Here is a 26,416-nt window from a genome sequence, read left to right as displayed (position 1 = left end):
ATTTTGAAACGCAGATATTTATTTTCCTAGTAAGAAGAGCACGCCTTGAGAAAAATACTAATACATGTGGCTTTACGACCAGCATGGATCAGACCAGCCTGTGCATCGGCAAGTTGTTCATGTTCCATACAGTGGCTAATGAATATCTAATGGCACAGACTTTGAAAGCAAACAGCATGGATCCTGGACCAGACTGAAGCTTCTTGTTTACATGTCCTGTCCATAACTCTTGTCATCTATGAAAGGATTTTAATAGTAGTTGGTTTAAATGTTTGCAAAAATCAAAATGTTGTGTCATGCAAAATACCAAGACCCTTGTTCAGAAGTGAAGGTCACCACGTTACTAGTGTTTTTTTTCCTGTCATGTCCATGATTTGTCTTCTTTGAAGGCATTCTTATATAACTGGTTACAAAGGTATCCAATAGTCGAGATGATATGTCATTGAACAACACCTAGATCTATAACAAAAAAAGGTCAAGGTCGCACTGAGAGATCAAATGTCAATAGTTTCTTTTTCTGTCCATCAAGGGATTTAAATATTATCTGACATTAATGTTCCCTATTGCCAAGTGTGTTGTGCACATACACCCAGATCAGGCTACAAAGGTCAGATCAACTTTTTTACCGGTGCGGTCCGAATTCTAGGCAGCCTTTAAGTGATTTAAATTTTTTTTTAGACACAAACCTTCCAGTAATGAGACGATATGTGTCATGAACATAACTCAGATCCAAAACTAGCGGTCAAGATAAAAGTTAATATGTGTTATCCTATTGTCTAGTCCCATATAGGTTATGAAAATTTCAACCAAACCCTAGGATAGTATCAAATGAAAACAGTACGGGGGTATGCACTTTTTTCAAAAGTAGTCTCTTGTTTGTTTAAATAGTACTTCAATGGAGCATGTAGCACCTGATGGTTTCTTTGTCATGAGCGCCAATACTTTTGGTGATGTGTAAGAAGTATGAAAAAGACTGTGAACTGAAACTAGTTTTGTGTTGTTTTGATTAGCTTACTGAGCAAAAGGCTCATGGTGTGCTTTTTGTTGTCCGTCGTCAGTCGTGGCGTTCCGTCAACTTTTCTTAAAAAATCTCTTGAAAACCACTGGGCCAGAATTACACGGAGTTCATAAGAATGATCTTGGGGCGGTCTACCCTTAAAAAATTGTTCAAAGAATTTTATTTTATGCAGACTCTGGTTGCCATTGGTTGCCATGGCAACCAAAAGGAAATCTTCAAAAATCTTCTTGTCCAAATGCAAGAATTAGGACCTTGATATTTGGCATGTGACTCATTTTTGATCATCTATCAAGATTGTTGATATGTGACCCTGGGAGGGAAAGGAGGCCAGCCCGGGGGGTCACAAGTTTAAATACTGGTATGTGAAAACTTTAAAGTCTTCTTGTCTAAAACCACATGACCTAGGCCTTTGATATTTGGTAATGTAAGGCACTGATTTTGGTCCTCTACAAAAATTGTTCTGTTATGCCTCTGGGATGTAATGAGGTCCTACCAGTGTCTCGTGTTTTACATTGGACTAATATAGGTAAAAAAATCTTAAAAAATCTTCTAGCTTGACAACTGCAAGGGTCTATGCTTTTGTTATTAAGGTATGTTGTCCTTTTCTAGTGTTTTGACTACAAAATTGTTCAAATAATGTCCCCTTTGGTGAAACAGGCCCTGCTCTTTGGGCACCAAGTTTAACATAGACTTATTTACTAGGGAAGAATAAAAGATATAGTCTAATGTTTAAGACCTTTGGCATTTGACATTTGGTGGTGTAAACTTTTCCTGGTGGATCTCTCTAGTTTGTTCAAATTATTGCCATGGGGTGAAAAAAAGGCCTCGCCCTGGTCTTTGGTTATGATATGAGTATAGGAGAAATACTCAAAATATTACATGGTAATTTTATAGATGTTTAATTATCATTTCTGATGATCAAAGGTATTAGGGATCGCTAGACCTATTGACTAACTTCCGTTTTTTAAGGGTCACAGCCTTGAAATTGGATTGACATGTACAGTTTTGCATACCAATCTCTGTATAACTGTTTTCAGTGACCATAAAATATGGACCACAAATTGTTTATAATTTTAACTCGTCAGTTTAGCCATTTGAAACATGTGGCGTATATTATCAGTGTGAGCGATTCATGGTCATCATGACCCTTCTTGTTAGAAAACAGATATATTGCTAGTATTGCATTCAAAAAGTAACTTTAGTGACACTAAAGTTATGTATTGCTATAGAATTTGACGGGTGTCTTCTTTATTTAGCCCTTATCTTGCTAATATTCTATATAAGTGTCTAATCTTTCAATTTGACAGACGAGTACCATTAAAAGGGGTGGCTTTTTGCCCTTACTAAAAGATATTAACTGAATAGCGACAGTACAATCATGATCAGAGTGCCATGTATGAGCAGGCTTGATCATGACTTACACTGGTGCAAAAGGCAGAATCAATCTTGTGTATGAACTATTCTGAATTATAATCTTAAATATGTTCATACAGTATCGTTAGTTCTTACTGGCAAAATCGAAAGTAACACATATTTTCGGTAGTGTTAATTCTGGGCATAGGAAGTCTGTTTGTGTCTGCCCCTTAATTTGGTTCAAGGTCAAGGTCTTTTGTATTCAGTCATTGAACGGTTTGGAGGTTTTAGTTGCTTTTCAACTTAAACAAATGTTGGTCGATGTTACGTGGTGTGCAGGGCCATTATTTCAATTAGATTTTGAGCCCACCCGCTTAGGGAGAGCGTCGGTCGGCGGATCGCAGGGTCGCGAGAGTCTTATCCCGTCGAGCGCGGGGCGTATGTTCTCGCCCCCTCCCCCCCTGACGATTTGATCAAAGGAATGTGTCTGTAATCATTAGTCCTCAAACCTCTGATAGTCGGCAGTTACTTGGGAGAACAGGCTTTACTGGTACAGATTCCAGGAACTCTGGTTTAGGTTTAACTGTCTGCCGTTACACTGATGAATATATAGTTGATACGGCGTTTAAAGCCACAACAAACATCACCAATAGCTCTTTTCTAAGGCAGTGTAAAGATGTAATAACAGAAATGTCACTGGTGGAATAACAAAATCGGACTTGTGCCTTACTTAAAATTTAGTTCTATACTTATTTGTTTTAAATCGATTTGGGATGAAAGCTTCAAGCTTTTTGTAACCACTCTCGAGTCCGCTTCTGGAAAAAAACCAGTACTGTGTCATATGAGAAGTCATGGTAGCGTAACAAGTGGGCTTGAACCCCCGACCTCTGGATTGAGCGGTCGACACCTATTCACTTAGAACACGTTCCCGTTTCTTTATTTGTGACTTCATTAATATTTTCTCAATATATTTTGTTGAAATTGTAGAATAATTTATTATTTTCATTAGCTTTTTAAAACGAGTATGTTACCTGTGTCTCTTTCGTTACACTAAAAATGTCAATTTTCTTCTTTGTTGTAAAGTTTATAAGAAAAAATGGTTGGTACACTCGTAATACATATAACAACACGGGGGTAGAATTCCTTATGTAAGGAGCCATCGGCAGGTTTACGAAAGTCGGTGGTTCTATCCATGTGTCCGCCGTGATGAAATTAATTAACCCAGAGGGACTCCTGAGGGCTTCCTCAATATGTCGACCGGACGGTGTGACGTGTGTCTTTAAAATGTTCATAACTTATGAAATGCATTAGGCTCGTCAGTGGCTTGAATTTTTGTATTGAAAGATTCATGGAGGCTGCTGCAATTTAAGAGATCTTATTATTTTAATATTCAAGGATCTTGTTTCTATTTTGCGAGTCTTTTCTCATCTTTAGAATACTCTGTTCTAATTCTATAGCAGTGGTGTCTGAACAAATTGATGGTTGTGTATGTGAAAGTTAGTTCACAATCATTATAACCACTCTCGAGACTGATTTGTGTAAGTGGTTCATTCAATGTATATAACAATGTAATACTGCGATAAAGTTTCTAAGCTAAGAAGGGCAACTTTGAAGATAGCAATAATGTGCTCAGATGAGCTTAAACTCTTTCTGTAAATTCTGTTATCATTATACTCGCTTAAATGCCGGTGCAAATTTCTCCTTACTTTTACTTGATATTATTTCATATTCCAGGGGTTTAATTTAATCATCAGGCGCAAAATCGTTATTTTCTTTTCTGCGCATAAGAGGGTCCCATCAGTGAGGTTACCAACGAGTAGGAAGTAGGAGGTGTTCATGAAATAGAAAAAATACCGCGCTCTGCGAATGAGACACCGAGAGCGCGTAGCGAGGGTATTTTCATTTCATGAACACCGATCTAAGAGGGTACGTAAATGATTTACACAACGTCATTTTATTTTTGTTTAGTTTTTACTTATTTATATTATAATTCATTTATTTATAAGTATTTCCTTCTCCCAGTAGAAATAAATGTCTGCATATGGAAAATTACTTACTTCCAGCAGGTAAATTGAAATACGTAAAATGATATTAAAAAGTTTATGAAAGGTTCTGCTAGTTCACCAGTGTAAATGCATTTTTGTTGTTGGGAGTTTTTTTATCTTTACATGCACAACTTCACATTCTGTTGCATATTTATAAAAACTATTTTCACGATAAACTTAGTTCGGACTCTGCATTTACGTTTTGGTCGTGGTCGTGTGTCGGTATCATCATCTTCATTAACACATAAGTATAATGATTATCTTCTTCTTTACACCTCCTGTTAAGTATTGAGCCGTGAATGTATATTGTAGATGAAAAATGACGAATCGTATTCAAGGTTCAAAATATACAATATTTAAAATGAAGTAACATTTGTAATGTACATGAAGAAGTTATTGTCTATTTTCTATAAGTATTGGACCTGGCACTCATTAATCTTCACAGTAATTTTCGGGGGGTTTCATTATTTTACGAAATATTTTGAATCATAAAATAACAATATAAAATAGCCAATGGCACGGTGGCATATGGTAGGCTGTCTGACTGCCTCGCACGATATCACGAGTTCAAAAAACCTCACACCATTTTTTTAAATTCAATGTAATTGTTGTTATTAAATGTTACGTTTACTGCATACATTATTGTGTAACATATTTTACGAAATCTGATTGTTCTTTTGTAGATCTAGTATTCATTTCAGGAAACGCTGTGTGCTAGAGAAATACTTTCTTTTTATTAAGATACTTTTTAAATATGTTTTATTCAACAATTTCCATAACGTTTATAGACCATAAGGTTTTATCGATAAATATGGCAATTTTTTTAATTTGGGGAAAATGGACAGTACGCAGGAGTTGAACAAAAATGCGTTTAGCAGCTAAACGTTATTGTAGGCCACAGCTATTTGCACATGTGAGATTTTGAAAATAGTAAATACAAAATATATACGCAAACTATTTATATATCACTATTACTTCAGACACCGAGAATCAATTTAGGAAAATTATGGATTTTTTCATGCTTGTGCCAGAACATTACTTACGGACATAACATGACATTAAATAAAACATTACAGTTTGAACCATCTAACAATATGTTTCACGTGCTCAGGTATATTATGATACTTTGCAACGAGCGCAGGTATGGTATGATACTTGTGCACGTGCGCAGGGGTGTTGATGGTTATGTAGGTTATTCAGTTTGGTTATCACCCACAGAGAACAATAGAACAGTTGATGTAAATAATTTTGCAGGCTTACCTATAAACACAATACACCGCACGATTTTCACGGCAATATCAGATATGTGGTGGTTCATTTCATATTCTTTCAAACAATACCAACATTCATGAAAAAAAATTTGTACAGTAGTCTTGATTAATAGCCATTTGAAAGAAGATACATTCATATAACCACTGGTATTAAGTATGCCAAATGAAATAATAGACGCATATGCGTGGTTACATTAAGAACCTTGTTGCACTAGAATTACCAGCCCGGAGATATATAATGCACTTTGTGCGATGCTACAGAAGTATTTGACTGTGTATACTATTCTACTGTAACACGATGGGTGAAAAGATTCAAATTATAAAGTGGAATTAATCGCTAGAAGACAAGTGTCCCAACATTTCTGTGAACACTAAAAACATCAAGCTTGTGAAGGATTTAATTGAAAAGATTGCCACTGACAATCTAGTGGACCAAGAGGTTAGGGATATGTGTCGGATCGGTTTTCAAGCTATTAAAGAATCAGTTACATCATTGGAAGTTATTATCTGCCGATGGGTACTTCATTTGTTTGTAACGATGTCAAAAGCGGAAACGTGTTCAAAGTGCCGGAAACTATTTTAAAAAATCAAGATTTTACTGAATGGGCCTTTTTCCAATTTATTTACTAGTGATGAGACTTGGGTTCACGTTTTGGGGAATCAATACAAAGGAGTTAGCAACAAGATTATGGACCAGAAAAAAAATACTAGGAAAAACCAACAGTTGCGAACTGGACAGTAAGTGTTTAAAAAGGGCCATGTATGGCATATTCTTTAATTGCCCGTTGAGTAACCGTTAAAATCGCGACACCCGAGGCAGACTTGGAAACTGTATAGGGACCATGCGTTCAAAACAAGCTGTCGAAAAAATACGGCCGTAGACAACGTTGCCCTGTCTCGGATTAAGGGGCTCTCTCTTTCACTCGATATCGCCCCTGCACATAACGTTATCACTTTGTCAACCTCGTTTCGCGATACAATGGTGTCTCAGTGCTGCCACACTCACCGTATTCAACAGATTTGGCATAGTGATTCTGGATGTTCCCAGGACTAAAAATTAAACACATAGATCTTCGTTTCGGACTCGAAAACTGCTAAGGATCCGCCATATTCAGTATCGAAAATATGCCCAAATGTTATTATGTTGATGCTTTCGGATGTGGAATATTAAGGCGGGAATTGTGTATTACCATTAAGGTGGGAGTATTTTGTAGGAAGGAAATGGCAATAATTGGTAATTATATGTTTTTTGTTTTTCATAGAGTTGCAAAATAAAATGAATGGTCCTCGTACGTGATATGATCCGAAATTTATATCACGTGCGCAGTTTGCACTATTTTGGTGTTCTGCGCGAGATAATATGTTTGGTGATATTTTACTTTCTCACTTGATAAAAGTTTTGACTAGGGCTTATATATAACATAGGATTAAATTTTGTTCTAGTATATGCTTGTGTGACCATGCGACTTTAAAATGATTTAGGGGCCCTCCTTGCCGAAAGTGGTTAGAGTCGTTGACTTCAAACATTTGCCCGTCTCGATGTCGTTCGGAAACCTCATTTGGGGCGTTAGAATTCTTCGTGTGGAAGCCATCCAGCTGGCTACGGAAGATCGGTTGGTTTCTACCAGGTGCCCGCTCGTGATGAAATAGTGCACGGGGGGGGGGGGGGGGGGGGATAGGGGCAACCTTGGGGTCTTCCTCCACCATTATGCTGGAAAGTCGCCAGATGACCTATAATTGTGTCGGTGCTGCGACGTTAAACCCGAAACAAAATCTAAAAATGATTTTCTCTCCTTGCCAGAAATACGAAAAAGAAGAAACTTTCATCAGATCGCGAACCTGAAATTATGATCATCGGTTAAGGGCATGATGTAACTAAGAAAATGAGTGTCATACTTATATGTCTTCGTTTCAGAAACGCCGTTTTTTTGACTGTTATTGCTATCGGTTTCGTTTTATTTCATTGTATGTTAATTAATCTACCTTTGATTATTATTTCATATATATTTTTAGGCCACACCAATTGAAGTAAATTGTCAACGGATTTCCCGCTCCATTTATTTTTCAGAATGAAAGCAAAAATATATTTTTTTTAATCAGCTTCGCCGCTTTCAGTTTTTGTAGACTGGTTTCAGAATTTCAGGAGTGGGCCTTTTTTCACTGTTTATATGCATTTTTCACTGTTAAGCGACATGAATTATATAAGTTTCATACTTTTAATCATAATTTGTCATTAATGCAAAACACGAGAACATGTTTCAAGCCCTTGTATTGCACTAGTTGCAAAATTGACAGGCGAAATGGACAGTTAGATTGTATATAAACAAATCTTAGGAAAGTTCATTTAAACCAGTGTCATCTATTATTCATTTTAGTGATAAGAAAAAAGTTTCGCTGCGTTATTTAAATGTTACACTTTATGAGCAATAACTGAGTAGCGTTAAACGGTGGAATACTTCAATTTTGACACATCAATAGTTATTCATTGTTCATTCTAAATTGCCCTTCAAACTTATGGAAGATTGAATTACTGCTAAAGCCGGTGCTAGGGGGCATGGGCAGTGTTGCATTTTCCATTACTGATAAATGAACAGACTCAATCAAACCCAGTCTACAAATTTTCACTGTTTGCCTTGTTGTCGGTGCTTCGTGGGATCTACTTTCAGATTTTGTGCATGATTGGTTTCGATTGGAATTTCCAGTTTTACAATTTTAATTACCTTTTGTACACATGGGAAGATAAAGATCTCTTACCCTTATCAGTCCTATATCACGATGTGTATTTTACCTTGAGACAATAATGGGTAAACGTGATAAAAATTGAAAAGGTCTGTGTGTAGTGCTGTTTGAGCTTCTTATGACAAATATTTAGTAAGGACAATTGAAACCACATAATGTGTCTGTTGGTAATACAATTCGTCAACTGTATAGTTTTATATAGGGTCGAAGCCTGTGACTTTCGAACATTTACCTATTCTATGTTATGTAGAGCAAGACGCATCAGATATTTTATGCTTATCCTTCTGTTTACCCTCATAACTTGAAAGAAATAATGTATTGTTGACATAACTTTGATTTTAAGGAATGGTACATTGCTTCTATCAGCTATGTAAAATGAACACAATTTTCAGGCAGAGAATTGGTATGCACATGGAACTTAATTATGCGGAGGTACTCCTAAAAAGAGCTTACAAACTCAATCCGAGAAACACGCATTAGAGGTTTACTTTTTTCAACAGCATATTATTTAAGTCTGGACTTATTATTAAATCTAGACTTCAGGCGTTTTGTGTTTTGAACAGCCTATAAGTGGTATTTCTTATATAATTGCACTAATAAAGAGAACAGAAATGTCTCCCCTATCTTCCGTAATAACTAACAAGATTCCGTGGTAAAACTGCTTTCCTATTGCCTATAGTGTCGAGGGCTGACTGGAAACAAAACCAACTGCTTAGTGTTTACAGTTCAATTTCATGAATCAGTATTGCTCTAAGGATATACCAAGTCGTCCTTTACTTACCGCTTCTCCGCATCTGGTAATTTAGATAACTCTGTCGGTCTTAATCACAGGAGTGAGCATCGCTAATGGGGCATCCGTCGTTGCATGTTGTTAGACGTTCAGGAACGACTAAGTTAGACGTTCTGGAATGACTAATCCTTCTGTTTTGAGTTAGACGTTCAGGAATGACTAAGTTAGACGTTCCGGAATGACTAAATCGCCTGTCTAAGTTAGACGTTCTGGAATGACTAACACGCCTGTCTGAGTTAGACGTTCAGGAATGACTAAGATAGACGTTCAGGAATGACTAAGTTAGACGTTCCGGAATGACTAAATCGCCTGTCTAAGTTAGACGTTCTGGAATGACTAACCCGCCTGTCTGAGTTAGACGTTCAGGAATGACTAAGATAGACGTTCAGGAATGACTAACCCGCCTGTCTGAATTAGACAATCTGGAATGACTAATCCTTCTGTTTGAGTTAGACGCTCTGGGATGACTAACCCACCTGTCTGGGTAAGACGTTCCAAAATGACTAACACGCATGATCTGAATTGCCTAACCAGACTGTTTGGGATAGACAGTCTCAAACGAATAACCTCCGGTTCTGGATCAGATATATTCTCGAAAGGCTAATGTCAGGAACTGTGTTAGACATTCCTGAATAGCTAATTTTCAATAGGAGGTATATTTCAATACTTGGTTGGCGTATGGGGATTGCTTTAGTTTTGGATTTTTTTTAATAATTGGGTTTAACATATTTGCCGTAATTAATTTTGACCTTCTGATACAGTTTCTTTTCAAGTATCTGTTTATTTCAGCAATTAGATTGGTTATAGCCTCTAATTTCACGAGATCGTAGCCCACGTAAATTATTCTCGCGACGTATGAGTGTATTAATTTTAGTAAAAGACGATTTTGCTATATATTGTTTCGAGTGTAATATGCCCCGTTAATTCTTTAGGCCCCATTTAGATAAAAATTGTAATAAGCCCCCCTCTTTTCCTTTGGGGGGTTTGCAACCAAAAATTAATCCCCCTTTGTGTACACCTAACAAAATATTTAGCAGGTAAGGCGCTTTTGGTTTTACAAAGCTTTTTAACAAAGCGTATTAGAATCAACTTTTCAGTATGATATTGATTAAGTGTGTCCTTTCTTATTACCACGCATTTGATTCCTTCATATTGGGTAAGTATTCATTACTGGTATCCAAGCTGTATTTAAACATTGATGTTTCTGACTATGAAAGAAATCATAGCAAATTATCATCGCAAATTTAGCAACGATCGATATATATTTATAAATAATAATTTCCATTCGTCAAAAGTTTTCTCTTTTCCGTCCTATTCTGAAGCATGAGATAAAGTGTTCAAACTTCTACAGTATATATTTTTCACTCGAACACTGTATAAATGCAACTCAAATCTTGCTTCTACGAAATTTATTTAATGTTTATAACACATCTCTATTCAAAGGACTATCAAGTTTAGATTTATATAGTGATACCTGACATTTGATACGAAAATAAACAACAGAACCAAACCGCCAAAATAAACCCCTTATTCAGAATTCTGAGACAGATTAACATTTTTAAAGTTTTGATTAATTCAAGGGCAAGAGATTTAGAGCGATTGTTTAGAGTAGCAAAGATAATGAGCTGACAAAAAATTTTGACTAAGGTACTGTCATTTTTCGTAGTAACTGAAGGGCCATAGCTGGGAATATCCAGATAATGAGCTGACAAAAGTGTGGCTAAGGTACTGTCATTTTTCGTAGTAACTGAAGGGCCATAACTGAGAATATCCAGCTAGTTATAGAACTATTTGAGATATTATGCCTGCAAGCATAGTAGTCAAGTTTGGTGAACAAAGGATAAGAACTGCTCAAGTCTGGTCAACTTTAGCAAATTTGAGAAATTCAATGGCCATAACTTCAGAGAAACTTCACAGGCATTGTGCCTGTCAACATCGTGAATAACGTATAAGGGTGAAAATAACAAGAGCTGTCGGTAAGACAGCACGCTCCATATTCGGCAATTTGACAGTAAAATAAAATAAAATTAATGTCTCAATAAGAGACCTCTACTTTAAAAGGAAGATACACCAATATATGAAAAGCCCCTACTACACAGAGGGGTTTAAAGGTCAAGTAAAGAAGGTGTACTGACATTCTTTATTTTTAATTTTGATTTTAAGTATGAAAGGGGCATAACTCTGCCAAGAAATACAATTAGAATTATTGTGATTGTAACCACACACGCAGATGATGATTATAAAGAAAATATTTTTAATTTCAAGTCATTGTCTTTTAAAGTACCAAAGATATGTCTATAAACGATGCTTTCAAAAAAAATAACATGAAAATAATTTCAAGTGTAACAACTTGGTGACAGTAAGAAAATGTCTCTGATTTTGAATAAAACTATGCATCTTATGATCACTGTTTTTTTCTTCTGCATATTAATGCAAATAAATCATGGAAGACATAATCCTGTGTAACTCACTACAAAATGTTTGCACTAAATGACATATGTCTGTAAATGTATTCGGAATAATCTCATGAATCAACTACTCATGAAGCAGTTCTTAGCATTACAATCACAGTATTCTGCACCATCGTCTGCATCTGAATACCACTGAACAAATATCAAATATATGTCCATTCAGATGCATTATGATAAAGTTAAATTCACAATTCTTTAGAGCTCCTGAAATGTTTCATTTTTTGACAGATGTCGGCAATCATCTAAGTGGTGGTAGTAATACAGTAAGTAATTTTCTGTATCCTTGAACATCCTGTTGCGCCTGGTTCTTGGTAACTTTTCCTGAAATTATAAAATCAGTAATATTACAATGAAATCAGCGTAAAAGTGGCAACATCCATCTTTTAATTTCCGAGCGTTATTTTTCATTTCATGTTTGAAAACGAGTCATCCCTTTAAACCTGAAGTATACTAAGCACAAAGCATAATAAAACTAGAAATTGCTTTTGTAAAAAAGCGCATGTCTCCCCCTTCGCAAAGTTATGGGCAAGAAGTCAATAGTGGTCAGGAGCGAAAGTCAAAGAGACACTGATGGTTGGCTGCAATAGGGATCATCTACTTGGCATGTCCAGTCATCCCGCTAAGTTTCAACACTCTTGACCTAGTGGTTCTCAAGTCACTGTTCAGGCTCCTGTGACCTTGACCTTTGATCAAGTGACCCCAAAATAAATAGGGGTCATCTACTCTGCATGTCTAATCATCCTATTAAGTTTCAACATTCTAGGTCAAGTGGTTCTCAAGTTATTTTCCGGAAATGATTTTACATGACCAGGCCCCTGTGACCTTGACCTTTAATGGACTGACCCAGAAATCAGTAGGGGTCATCTACTCTGCATGTTCAATCATCCTATAAAGTTTCAACATTCTGGGTCAAGTGGTTCTCAAGTTATTGATCGGAAATTGTTTTCCATGTTCAGGCTCCTGTGACCTTGACCTTTGACGGAGTGACCCCAAAAACATTAGGGGTCGTCTAATCCAGCAGCCCTACAACCCTATGAAGTTTGAAGGTTCTAGATCAAATGGTTCTCCAGTTACTGATCGAAAATGAAGTGTGACGTACGGACGGACAGGGCAAAAACAATATGTCTCCCCCTGAGGGTGGGAGACATAAATATTCTTGAAAAGTGTACATATCATCTACAGTTTTAGGTGTAGCAAAACTAAATTGCCTGTACATTCTCCATATTGCCTTTTGTTAAAAAAAATGCAGCATAATAAAAGGACCTGGGTTCAAATTTCCCAAGTAGCATTCTATGAGATAAATCTCATGCTCCTTTACAATTTACAGCAGAACCAACTTTTTTGTGACGACTGAAGGCCGTGCAGACACTGACTTACAGACAGACCCAGGAACAAGCAAGGAAACGAAACACGAACTCATTTATTCTATAATATCTACCAGGTTTCGTGAAAAAAAATCTATACTAATATATAAAGGTTTTCGGAACCGACATACAGACAGATGGAAATACGAACGAACGGCATATAAGTTCATAATATTCCGTCTACTTGTCGTATGCTATTAGCTTCATAAAATATCTCATGTACATTTTCTTTGACGCATTATAATTACAGTCTTCGTCGTGAGTGGGTTGTCCGGAGCCCAGGACAAGTAAATCCTGTTTTGGGCAAGCCAAAGTTTTCAGGTAGTGCCCGAACGGTTCGTATTTCCAAAATTTAAAGGTTTTTGTGTATTCAGCGTCTTTGCAAAATGATGAGTATAAATTATTTCGAGGGTGCTCAACCGAACAAAAAAAACCAACAACATAAAACAAGAGGGTCATTGACCCTAAAGCGCTCCCCTGTGTACAAGGCTTCAAGTGTGCTTATATAAGTACAGAGTAAGGTTTCTTCTATGTTAACCTATATTACATACATGTCACACACACTTTTGAACCTAGGGCAATAATTTGAAAAATTACGATAGACATTACAAATCTGATATCACATGCCAAACATCAAGGCTCTAGCTATTACTGATATAGAGAAGATTTTCAAACTTTCTAATATAAAAGCCTACAGTAAGTATATGTCAGACACAGGGGTGTGGCCATCTTTTGACCTAGTCACCTTAGGGCAATAATTTGGACAAGTATGGTATAAATAAAGGGAAAAGTGATCACGCCCCCTGGCAGCCATGTTTTTGACAAATCGGAATAATTTGAATAATCTGGGTAGAGGGTCACACAAGATACATTTGTGTAAAATTATTTTAAAATCGGGCTAGAAGTATCACACAAGAAGAATTTTTAAGTTTCAACTATATATATATATATATATATATATATATATATACATATAGGGAAAAGTGACCACGCCCTCTGGCGGCCATGTGTTTTTTTACAAATCAAAATAATTTGAACTATCTTGGTAGAGGGTCACACAAGGACTATTTGTGTAAAATTATTCTAAAATCGGGCTAGTAGTTTCACACAAGAAGATTTTTAAATTTTCCACTTTATACATATAGGGAAAAGTGACCACGCCCTCTGGCGGCCATGTTTTTGACGAATCAAAATAATTTGAACAATCTTGATAGACGGTGACATAAGGACCATTTGTGTAAAGTTATTCTAAAATCGGGCCAGTAGTTTCACACAAGAAGGTTTTTAAAGTTTCCACTATATCCATATAGGGAAAAGTGACCTCTGGCGGCCACGTTTTTTGACGAATCAATATAACTTGAACAATTTTGGTAGAGGGTGACATAAGGACTATTTGTGTGAAATTATTTCAAAATCGGATCATCGGTTAAGGAGGAGATGTCGTTTGAAGATTTTTCTATTTTTAGCCCTGGCGGCCATGTTTTTTGACAAATCAATATAGTTTGAACAATCTTGGTATAGGGTGATATAAGGACCATTTGTGTGAAATTATTTCAAAATCGGACCATCGGTTTTAGGAGATGTCGTTTGAAGATTTTTCTGTTTTTAGCTCTGGTGGCCCCTGTGTGCAACCAAGCGGAACCGTTTGAATAACTTTGGTAGAGGACCATTCATGCCAAGTTTCATCAAAATCCATTCAGTGCTTATGGAGGAGATGTCTTTTAAACACAATTGTTGGGACCACGGACGCACGCACGACGGTCACAGCGTGATCACAATATCTTACCCTGAGCATTGCTCAGGTGAGCTAAAACAATATGGCATATACGGTCATGTAATTTTCAAACATGCACTCCGACTATTTCCCAAAGGAATGCTTACTCTATGCAAAAATCATGCCAAAATCTTTCTACGAAATTATTGTTTGCGAGCGGAATGACTAAATAGTGTGTAGCAACTGGTCCATAGATTTTTTTAAAAAAAACTAAAGTTATCATATCAATTTATTTTACTGTAAAATGAGCGAAAAGGATCGGAGGTCTCCGACTTCGTTTTCGCTATATTATCTTAATTTTTTCCCTACCCCCATTTTCACGGGCAAAAATTTGGGCATCAAAATTTCACACAAAAAAAAACTGTTTGTATTTTAGAGAAAAATAAGTTAATCCCCAAAAAAGTTTACTACAACATAAATTTCATTTTAAGCGTATTCTAATTTTGTATTCTTTCAGATTCTTATTGTCACACTTGTATACATGAATGCATGTTACGTACAGAAAAAGCGTAATGTAAAAATAAGATACTTCTTATTAAACATTTGAGCCGCATCATGAGAAAACCAACATCCGCGCAGTCTGGTCAGGATCCAAGCTGTTCGCTAACAGTTTCTTTAATTGCAATAGGCTTTGAAAGCGAACAGGCTGGTCTGGATCCATGCTGGTCGCAAACGCACTATGTTGGTTTTCTCATGGCGCGGCTCATTTTACTGCTCGTTCTCTCCTCCATAGCATTTTTTTTAATTTGAATTTTCTGAAGATGTTCCTGAAATGTTTTTGAACAGAATAAGATTATAAAATTCCTTGACTATCGAGTCCATTTTCACGCTACAATGAAAGTTGGGAATTTAAATACAATTTCCCCCGGAATCTGGAGCTGTTAGTTCAAGCTCGACCAGCTACAGCGTTCCATGAAGTGAGAAAGTTGTCTTTTTTATGGAGTGTCTACTGGTTAGAAACTATAAAGACAGGCTGTGTAAATTTAAGGTTGCTGAGAAACGGCGTAAACCCAACACAAATAATAGTTATCAATTGCGCAAGTGCAATAACTTATTTATTTCATGCCCGTACACATTAACTTCATTTCGTTTTGACTGCATAGTTCGATCAACATAATAGTTAGAATTAACCGGGAATAATTATTGTTTATTTTTTGGTTTTACGCCCGTTTTCGACAACATTTCATTTTTTACAAGCACTAAACTCTTTCCCACAGTAACTTACAACTGTCCCATTGAAAAATATTAGTCACGGATAGAGTGACTGTACCGGACACCAAACCTATGACCGCTCGATTCACAAGCGAACGCTCCAACCAGTACAAAGTCATTCGGACGGAAGTACGCAGCCTATTTTTATTTCCCCTTTTTACTTGACAACAAAAGCTAGCCAATTTCTATCTCTCACCACTCGAGTTGAAAAGTTATTGTCACAATAACATGTTCGTCATTAAACCGCGTTATTACAGTGCAGTTCGTGATGTGCAGGTTGTTATCATAGGTTCTCCAGTATCTAAGTTCTGAAGTCGCTCTGTAACCACTTGGAACATTCAACAAAAAAAACAAAAACAAAGTAAAACAAAAATTGGCAAATGTATGTAGAGTTCGACGTATATGGTGACTTCACAAATGGATTGATGTGCGAACGGACGTATGGATTGATAAACTGACTGATACATTTGAAGATATAATAGAGACAGACCGGCAGACACGAACAAGTAGCAAAATGGAAAATATTTATAAGCATACTACATATAAAATTTGGTTATTGTATTTTTGGTTCGAGTTCCGCCGGGAACGTTTGTTCTTCTTCATAGTTAAGTTTAATTAATTTTATAAATATATTTCTCTAATGTATTCCGTTTGACGCTGTTAAAATACAAACTTTACCTTCAAAGATAATTTCCCCAAGTACTCCATTTCGGCTCCATAACTTCGCTTTTTATCCAACACCTATGGATATATGCCGGATGAAAGATGGACGACTGTTTTTTTTTTTTTTTTGACTGTTTTGTCTTTTTCCCTTTGAGTAATTCAAACTCCAGTCAATACTGTCATTTAAGTTTCTGCAAGTAAAGAAGACATTATCATAATAGTTGAGAATATTACCTCATTTTGCATTAATTGTTTCTTACTTTTTTACATTCATTATATATATTGATCCGAACTGAATATTGGTACGGTACCAGAGTTATGTCCCTTGTGTCAAGTGAAAGGGCGCCAAAACTTTAATCTGAAAATTTAAGTAAAAAGGGGATTAATTAATGAAATACTGTGCAAGAGATGTTATTCTTGAGTCATATGCTGTGCATGATGATGTAGAATAAATACTTTATGTTTGAATAAAATCCTTGTGTGGGTGACAGAGATTAATGAAAATGCATCAAAATTAACCTAAAATCCAAAGTAAAAAGGGGGATAATTCAAGATAAAATAGTACCAGAGTTATGAGCCTAGTGTCATATGATGTGGATTATGATGTGGGATGATTTTTTTTAACTTTGAATGAAATCCATTTTAATAACTGAGATAGAGCGAAAATGCACCAAAAATATCACCTGAAATTCTAAGTAAAAGGGAGGGGATAATTCATGAAATATTGGTGCGAGACTTATGACCAGACCCTTGTGCCACAGATGTGGATGATGATAAGGAATGAATAACTATTTTAAGTTTCAGTCCAATCTCTCAAGCATTTAAGAGATATAAGGAAAGCGCATCAAAACTTTAACCGAGGTCGAGTAGGACAGCTCTCCATACTTCGTATAGTCGAGTTAAAAACAACTTAGTTGTATGCAACGTGGGCGGGCTTAACCGCATTCAGTGTCGATCAACTAGATAATTTTAGTTTTCTTAAGTCGTTTCACATATAAAAATTGAATATAAACTGAGCCAAATAGCTCTGAAATTTATGCGTCTAAATTTGATAAGAATTGCGGGTGAAAAGTTACAACGGAATATCAATTCTACAGACAAGTTTTGCTGTACATCAAATTTTATGAAAAATAAAAGTGAGTACATTTGAGTGTAAAATGTCTCACTTCTCTTATAATGAGTGTTTATGTTTGACTATGTTATAATTGTTTCTTTATTGTGCAGCAGTCATGTGCTTTTTCAGTCGATAAGTCTTACAAGTCAGACAATTAAGCCTGCAAGTAATCATTTCGCATTTCAAGACCACCCTTAAATATGTTTGTTTGCCATTTCCGACCCATTACTTCTGGGTCGGTAATTTTTTTTTCTAACATCAATGAAATATTAAGCACACTCGAAAGCGTGGTCATACGGTGATAATTAATTAATTCACAGTGTCATTCTTTCGCATACAAAATGGCGCATGGAGAACTTCCGGTAACGAGATCTCGTTTGCAGCCGTGGGATGTTGGCGAGGTTTGCTCTATATGCCTTTCAAGTTGCCGATCTATTTATTTTTGTAACTCTTTGTTTTAACTAAATTATACAGATCTTATACCTCCTTGTCAATAAAATGTCAATCAAATACGTGCAATGTCCCTGTGACATTTACAGATATAGGGGAAATTAGGGTAACTGAGCCATTTAAAAACTACGAAGCGTGTTTCTTGCAAATAAATTGCAGCATCTCTCAAGTATTATTATTTTAGTTATTGGATACATGTTAATATCACATTTCGGGCAAAAATACCCGAAACGCTATTTTGGTCTTTTCAGAAAACTTTATTTGATGACTCTTTGTCCAGAATGGCTCAGTTACCCAACATATTTATGGTAACTGAGCCACCTTTAACATGTGTACTAAGATGAAGAATAATAAACTAATCGCATTCCTTTGGATTTAAATACAATTTGTCCCAAATCGTACAAACGGGCATGGTCCATGTATCATGTGTTTTTGCGCATGCGCATATGTGCATTTTCTTATTTTACGTAGCTCTGCGTCATCTTCCTTATGCATAATATGGAAATACATCACAAAAGTGTACCCTTTAGCCTACAATGCTATAATCATTCAAAGTGTATATATTTTGTTCAAGATAGTAATTAATTTTTGTGACGATAGCCCAATGTTCGCTATGTTGTATTACATAAGCTGTTCACCCAAATATCGTTCAATCCGTTTAAAGATGTTTTTCACAATTATTTCTAGCGGACAGATTTTTCTATAACTTTACATATTTATAGATTAATGTATCACAAGTTAAAATATAAAATAAAAATGATAGCCACCCGTGCTTCTTCTTTCAATATTATTAAGAACACGGGTCACCAAATTGGTATTTTTGTCTGAAGAAACAATACATACATGTTATAATAAAACAATTTATTTATTTATTTATTTGGGTTTTCCGGCGCACAAACACAGTATAGGTTATATGGCGCCAAACAAGACTACAAATTTTGGTTCCACATCTCATTTACATCGAAATAAAAACATGAGGTATGGAATCAATTTATAAGAGTATCTTGCATGCAAAACTTTAACCAGAAGTTTTAAGTTCAAAAGGGGATATAAACTGATGTGTGCCCTTGACGTATTAATGTATTGATCCTTTCCGAATGCATCAATAATTCCCGATAATGTAGTTGGTTTGATTTAATTTAAAAAAAATGTTAAGTTGTGTTGGTTTTTTTAACCCACCAAGTGGATATTTAGATTAATTTACCTTTGTCGGCCAGCTAAAAAATTAAAAAAAAAAAACATGCATTTGATTTAAAAAAGGGTTGTAAATGTATTTTGTATTAACCGAATAACCGCATTTCATTCAGCAATGCGAGCTTCTTCCTTTTTCCATTTTAAATTTTGTTCAGTTAAAGTGAAACTGAAAACAATATATTTTGCCATAAACTTTCACAAGACAATAAGGGTATGGACAGGTTCTCAGGTGCCCGCGGGAAGGGTATGTCTTTTTTTTTTCAGGGATTCAGGGTAAACTTTGGTATGAATACAACAATGAAACGTATTTAAATCTTGTGATTTTTTTTCTGTGTTTTCAAACAGAAGCATTGTTGTGTACGAATTGTAATGTCAAAATTTTATATAATGTTGTAACCAGGCCGAAATGAATGCTTATTGTGAACATCGCTGCAATAGGTGTTTCCACAGACTTATCAAGGTAGACAAAATGCGCTGTTTATTACACTAGGCAAATCAAAAAATCCAACTCGAAGTGACCGGAGTACCGGCGTTCAATCTATGACCAGACAGCTGCTCGCAGTGGTTTTTGATAATTAGTTACCTTGTACACGTGGTCACCCGCCGATCCTGCCGTTGTCCTTAAATTATTTCAGTGTAATCTAGACAGAAAATAAGTAGAAACTAAGAATCTACATTTTAACCATTTAAGTATGTCCCTTTTTTTAATGCTGTTCTTATAAGATTTCAGCATTGTTACTTAAACGCTTCAAGCGTACTAACTGCGATCAAACGCATGTTCGACTCATGAGCAAATGCCGTTCGTCTCAAGGGCAAAATCCTGCACGATACAGATTTGAACTTAATTTATTTTTAAAATTTAAATAATTATGATATGTTTGTCACAGGTCGTATTTTTATAGACTGTAGTAACGCGCATCGTACATAATAAGTCAAAATTATACTTAACCCATTTCCAGTAGTGTCATGTTGTATGGTCTGGTTAAGTTTTGTCGGAATTATACTAGATCGACATTAATATTGCCGTTCCAGTAATTAGCACTAAGATCAATGACTCGTTGAACACGTTGGCGGGAAAACTGTACGTGCATTATAGATTCAAGATTCTTTATTAAGTAACGTAAACATATAAACGTTTCTTGTTACATGATACAATAATTTGTTAAATGTAACATACAAACATGACAAATATGTACAAGGACACGAAAAACTACATACAACAACATCTATATTATTTCTAAATATAAACATGTACATGAGGAAGGACTACGAACATCACATTTATTATCATATGAAAAGGAACAACAGTACAATATAATCCTAAGATTACATGCTATTATGGCTTATAATGATAAAAGTGGGGCATGTAAATGATGGTTAGGGAAAATTGGCAGTAAATACATGTCTAATTATGACTATTTATTATACCTTGTCTAATTGTAAATGCTTCATTTATAAACTTACATAGTTTAAATACAACTTCGTAATTTACAGACTGCATTAGTTCTAGAAATTTTACAACACTTGGTCTACAAACATAATGTCTACTAATATAACGTCTACGGATTTACCATTATACCATGGTTCTTAGACCATAATGACCGTGTGTTGCGGCGTGTAGGCTGTATATTGATTATTGTTAACAAACTGTATTTCTTCGAAATGTAAAAAAACGTTTCTAGAACTTAACCGAATGAAAATGAACATGAATTTCGTTTCTTTACTCGTGAGCGTCACTAGCTCTGGAATGTTGGGACTTTATGACATTTTTCTTTCCTAGTTCTTTATATGGTGATTTTATATTTAATGATGTTATGTTTAATTACCAGACTGACAATGACGACTCGGTCACTTATTCCGCCGAAAAAATGCCAGTTTAGTGCTGAGTCGGAAACAGCATAAGCATTTTATGGGATTAACAATGTATATAGACTAGCCACTAGACTGATAATAAATATATTTCTACATTATTCCCCTTTTTGTCGAATTCAATTTCATAGAGACAAAAGCCAGTCTATTTTAGAGATTTTCACAGGGGAATGATGTTAAGATATTGGACATAATGATATAGACTGACTCAGTTCACTATATTCAGTCATAAAAATGTAAAAAAAAAAATATATCATAGTCTAGGAGCTAGTCTACAGTGTCAGGAGCGGCAAATTAAATTGTCCGTATTGCCCAGGTTGTCCCAAAGCTTGTAAACGGACTGTGAAATTTGACCAGAATTTACTATATAACTATCATACGGACAAGTAAAAAAAATGACACAAACGAACAAACAAGTCAAAATCAGATTTCTCCTCCCCTGAATGTATATTTCTTCTCAATAAATACGTCATGCACTCGATGCTTTTAAAGACATGTGTCATGTGTGTTAATGCACGAGGAACTAGCGAATCGAGCTGGTTCGATTAACAAATATTTCATTATTGTTTTTAATAATAATAATAAAGTGATGATGTTAATTAGGTGTTTATTCAGTCTGCTGTCCTTGAAAAAGTATACAAGAATGACATTGTATGAGTATGTATTCCACTGGGCTTAACGCTAACAATTGAATTTAACACATCATTATACATTCATAAATCCTGATATCAACCTATGAAAAAGTCAATAATTGTTTTATTACATGAATAAATGTAAAGTCAGTCTTGTTATTACAATTGTAACTTTAATAAAGAAATAAGGAATAAATTTAGACCAAATCAGGTTGATATTGGTTTTCCAAGCACCTACTTCGATCTATTTTTATTTTCGTTCTATTTATAACCCAAGAGAAGTTGATATGATATGTACTCATTACTTTTCGAACCGTTTTCAGCCAATCAGAGAAACAATAGAATACAGTCATGCAATAATTTACTTATAAGAAAAACTTTTTTCTCTGACACTGTGCCAGTTTCATTTGAAATGTATAAGAAACCTAAATGCATGAAAAAATACAAGGTTTTAGCTTGATATCAACAGTTTCTAAGGTTTTATGGCATTTTCAGTACCACAAGACAAAGCGTCAGATTTTGTCAAAAATAGCTGTCGCTACATAATTTTGAAGCAGTTACCCTAAATGCAGCCTTGTTTTGCCCTGTTTTGACTTTTTCTACTCTGATATGCATACAAATTACACATTTAAACTGTTAAATATGTTCACTTTTACCTCTGATGGCTAGAAATTAGCAATCAGTAGGCTATGAATAAGCAGTTTTTGAAAATAATACACTCAAAACAGTGAAAGTGTGATATTTTGGGGTTTTGTCCTCATTTTCAACAAAATTCAATAAATTTGTCATTTTCTATCAAATTCTAATCAAAGAAGCCCATTTCCACATCATCTGGCCAGATTTCAATTTTTACCAATGTCATCTTATAGGTTATAACACACTAAATAGTTTTTGTTCTTTATTCTATATAAAATTGACCTATTTCCAATGGCCGCAGCACACACCAGGACACATTTTAAATGTCTGTAACCTACATTTTCTTGAAGAATATTGATAGTGCTAAAGAAAAATCAAAAGAAAAGTAGGGGTCATGTTTGATGCAAGAAAAATAATTTCAGTCAAACACACAAACTGCAAAATCAGCTAAAAATGAGATCCCAAATTATACTAGTGGTGTATGATATAAGTTTCCATGAAAAATTTTGTCATGTTGTTATTTCAGTATGAAAATGCTACCTACATGTCAGTCATAGATCTGTCATGTGATTTTAGCAAAAAAATTGCAAAGAAAATAAGGAAAATAGCTCTACAGAGCAAAAAAACTGAGGACTATTTGTGTCCGCCATTTTTTTTCGCGCCATTTTTCTATTTAGTGTCTGTATGCCTATAGCAGCTTCGAACTTATTACAACAAATAAAGAACAATGAATTGTTAATATTATATATCTTAGTTTCAAATTGGGAGTGCGACATTTAGCGTTGTTACTGCGACATGTAACGGTGGACAAAATAGATTTTTTTTTTTAAATAGAATTGGATGAATGAAATATTGAACATTTAACATCAGATATGTTGTATTTTGGATTAAGAATGTTGGGGGTTTTTTTTAGCAAAAACTATGTACTAGTATGTCCTTCTTTTTCCTACATAGAAAAGCTGTCCCCTATTCAGAACTGGCTTCAGGAATATTCTTTGGAATGAAACTGATCGACCATTAGATGGGCAGATGGACGGATGGATGGATGGAAAGACATACAGGTGGCAAAATGGAGAATACGCAGATTGTTATACGACATGACTGTGCTTGTTTGTTCCGTCAATACTCAATAATCTGTATTTTCTGTTACAAATTAATATTAGATATTTCTCTGAATTATTTCGTACGACGGTGTAAGAAAAGAAACATACCTTCAAAGATAAAATTAAGAGTTTCCCAGTTATTCCACTACGGCTACATCAATACTTGGCTACTGGCTATTTATCTGACGCCACAAGATGTAAGCATGTGAGCAGGAAGAATGTTGGACGTCTGAAATTTGTTGCTTTTTTTCTGTCTTGTAATTCAAACTGTACTGTAGTCAATACTGTCCGATGTTTCGGTTCGTTTAGGTTTCTGCAAATAAAAAAACAATGATAATCGTTGAGAATATTTCCTTATTGTATTCAGAGATTTTAGCGGGCTAGATAAACAGGACACGTTTGGCAACTAAAGTTTGTTCCACCTTTTCCGTAACAAGAGTTTCCCTTTATTTTTTTAATCTGAAGATAAGCCGAGGAATTTATAACCGCAAGTCCTGGCGGCCAAGAGGCAGTAGAGGGCGTGAGGAAAAGCAGCCCCCACCCCCTCCCATCCCCAAGGAGTTAACACAATTTGCTCTCTGCAATACGGTTTATCATACTGTCTGGATTCGATCTAAAAAATTGCAACTATATTTTGCTTGAATTTCGACACATTTAAATATTTATAAAAAATCACAACAGCGGAGTTCATTTTATGTTATTTTTCGTATTCCCTGCACATAGCCCAGATAAATTTCTGTTTATAGCCTACAGTAGTGTAAACTCAATGTTAATGTTCAATGTTCAATAACAATCAGGCTTGAAACAAAAAAGAAGTGATAAAGTCTATCAACACTACAAAATTCGTAACTGCGATAGTAATTCTTTAGGCGAACTGCAATCATTGTCCATTGCTTGATAAAATATAATTACTGGACCCAGGGATGAGGAGTTTGGGTAAAAGCTAGGAGTTTCCGAGAGTGGAGTATCTGACAGTATACATATAGCTTAAGTGCATTTCAAAACTCGTTTTGTCAACAATCATCAGAAAATATTTTCAGCAAAGATATCAACATACTACTCATTTTGCCACAATTATTTCTTTAAAAAATTAAATTATCACGCGTCACGCGTGACGGTCACAATTACATATTCAGAATAATTTAAATTACGTTGCCATGTAGGCTAGACATTTTAAAAATCTTTTTTCTTTATGTGTGTTGTATTTTTTTAAAATGTGTGTTTGTAGCTAAATAATGTGATCATTTGTTTGTATATATACGTAGGCCTACGGAATGATATAAAACGCATACATGTGTCATTTTCCCGCAGAAATAAAACGCCGTCGATTATTTTTTATATTCAGTTCATGTATCGACAAAATCCTACGTTTCAATGTTGAACCTAGCGATTTTGCAGAAGGTTGGATGTATCTATCAACTAACCTGATGAGAAATAAACCTAACATAAGTTTTTTTTGTAATTTTAACATGAACTGCATATGAAATCAAATTTTACAGCTGTGCCTTTTCCTTTCAGTATATTTTTTTAATTGTAAATATATTGTAAGAAAAATACAGTGTCATGCTACAGCTGCTAAAACAGAAAATTTATTTTGTCGTGCGTTATTTCTTTTCTTTCTATAGCTGATACCTAATTCACATTTAACCCGGGCGGCGCGCGATAATTCCTTGCGGATTTCTGGGCATCGTAGATGGCTATGGGCTACGGCGTATGTGTTCACATTATATACAAGCATCGTGCCATTTTTGTACTGGTTCTATGTATGGAAATCGTACGAAGCCCGTACTGCTTCCGTGCAAGAAGAGGCTGCGCGGAGAAGATACAAGGTAAAAGCCTGGACGGCAGTCTACGTGCTTAGAAATTCTGGGGGTCAGTCTGTCTACCATCTCCCGAAACATGGTAGGCTCGATTATGAGGTAAGCTTAGAAGTCCCCATAGGATTCCGGCATCAACTCCTGCATCAGGGTGTCCAAGTGTCCGAGGGTGGCCCGTCTCAGCAGCAAGGGTTTCTTCCTGTGCCTCTGTCGGGCCTGCTGCTCATCAAGAACGACCAGGCTTGTAATCATCTGCTCTCTTCTCCTGACCTGCCTCAACTGCAACCGCAATCATTTCTCCGACAAATAATGAAAACATGTCGGAGATGGCCATTTATATATAACCATCTGAAAATGTGGATGATGTGGCCGCTGTAGGGTTGCCGAACGATGATTGCTTAGTATTCGTGCGTTTTCATGGGTACCGCAGGGGCAGCTAGCGACAACCTTGCGGCTGTGCGAGGGCCGTGCAAAGGTCCCACGAGTCTACAATCTCCGTACGGTTTCGTTTGGGCAACATATCCACGAAAAATCGCGAGTTGGCTGCACGATCAGCGCAAGGCCTCCTAAAGATGCCCGTGCAGGGATTTGCAATGCCATCTGCAACACGTCTATGAGTTACGGGCTTTCGAATTTTCTAATTTGTATAACTTTTCACTAAGCAAAATCGTAGAGGCTGCGGAGCCCGTGAACAAAAATTGTTCTGTCGCCTCCTGCACGGAAAGGAGGATACGGGCAGTCTACGGGCTCCAAAGATACATCGCAGGCCAAATGTAAACTAGCCTCCTTGTTCCAATTATCGAACGTTACCATCTCTCGATTGTTTTCAATATATCATCGAATTACCGCTCTTTGCAAAGGTACTTTACTAATCTATTTGCATTTTCATTGGGTTTTTTTG

General features: G+C 35.8%; 1 long non-coding RNA gene across 1 annotated transcript; it reads right to left on the bottom strand.

Moving 5' to 3' along the window:
- Positions 1–11,336: 11,336 nt before the first annotated feature.
- LOC123556446 (uncharacterized) lies at positions 11,337–25,208 on the bottom strand. Its single transcript, XR_008368774.1, has 3 exons — positions 23,807–25,208; positions 16,716–16,891; positions 11,337–12,008 (listed from the first exon to the last, which is right to left on the bottom strand). It is a non-coding gene; the product is annotated as an uncharacterized LOC123556446 (long non-coding RNA).
- Positions 25,209–26,416: the final 1,208 nt, after the last annotated feature.

The sequence above is a fragment of the Mercenaria mercenaria genome, unplaced genomic scaffold, assembly GCF_021730395.1.
Source record: "Mercenaria mercenaria strain notata unplaced genomic scaffold, MADL_Memer_1 contig_1033, whole genome shotgun sequence".
NCBI classification, from domain to species: domain Eukaryota; kingdom Metazoa; phylum Mollusca; class Bivalvia; order Venerida; family Veneridae; genus Mercenaria; species Mercenaria mercenaria.
The sequence above is the reverse complement of the archived record's forward strand: the minus strand, read 5'-3'. Positions and strand labels throughout refer to the sequence as shown.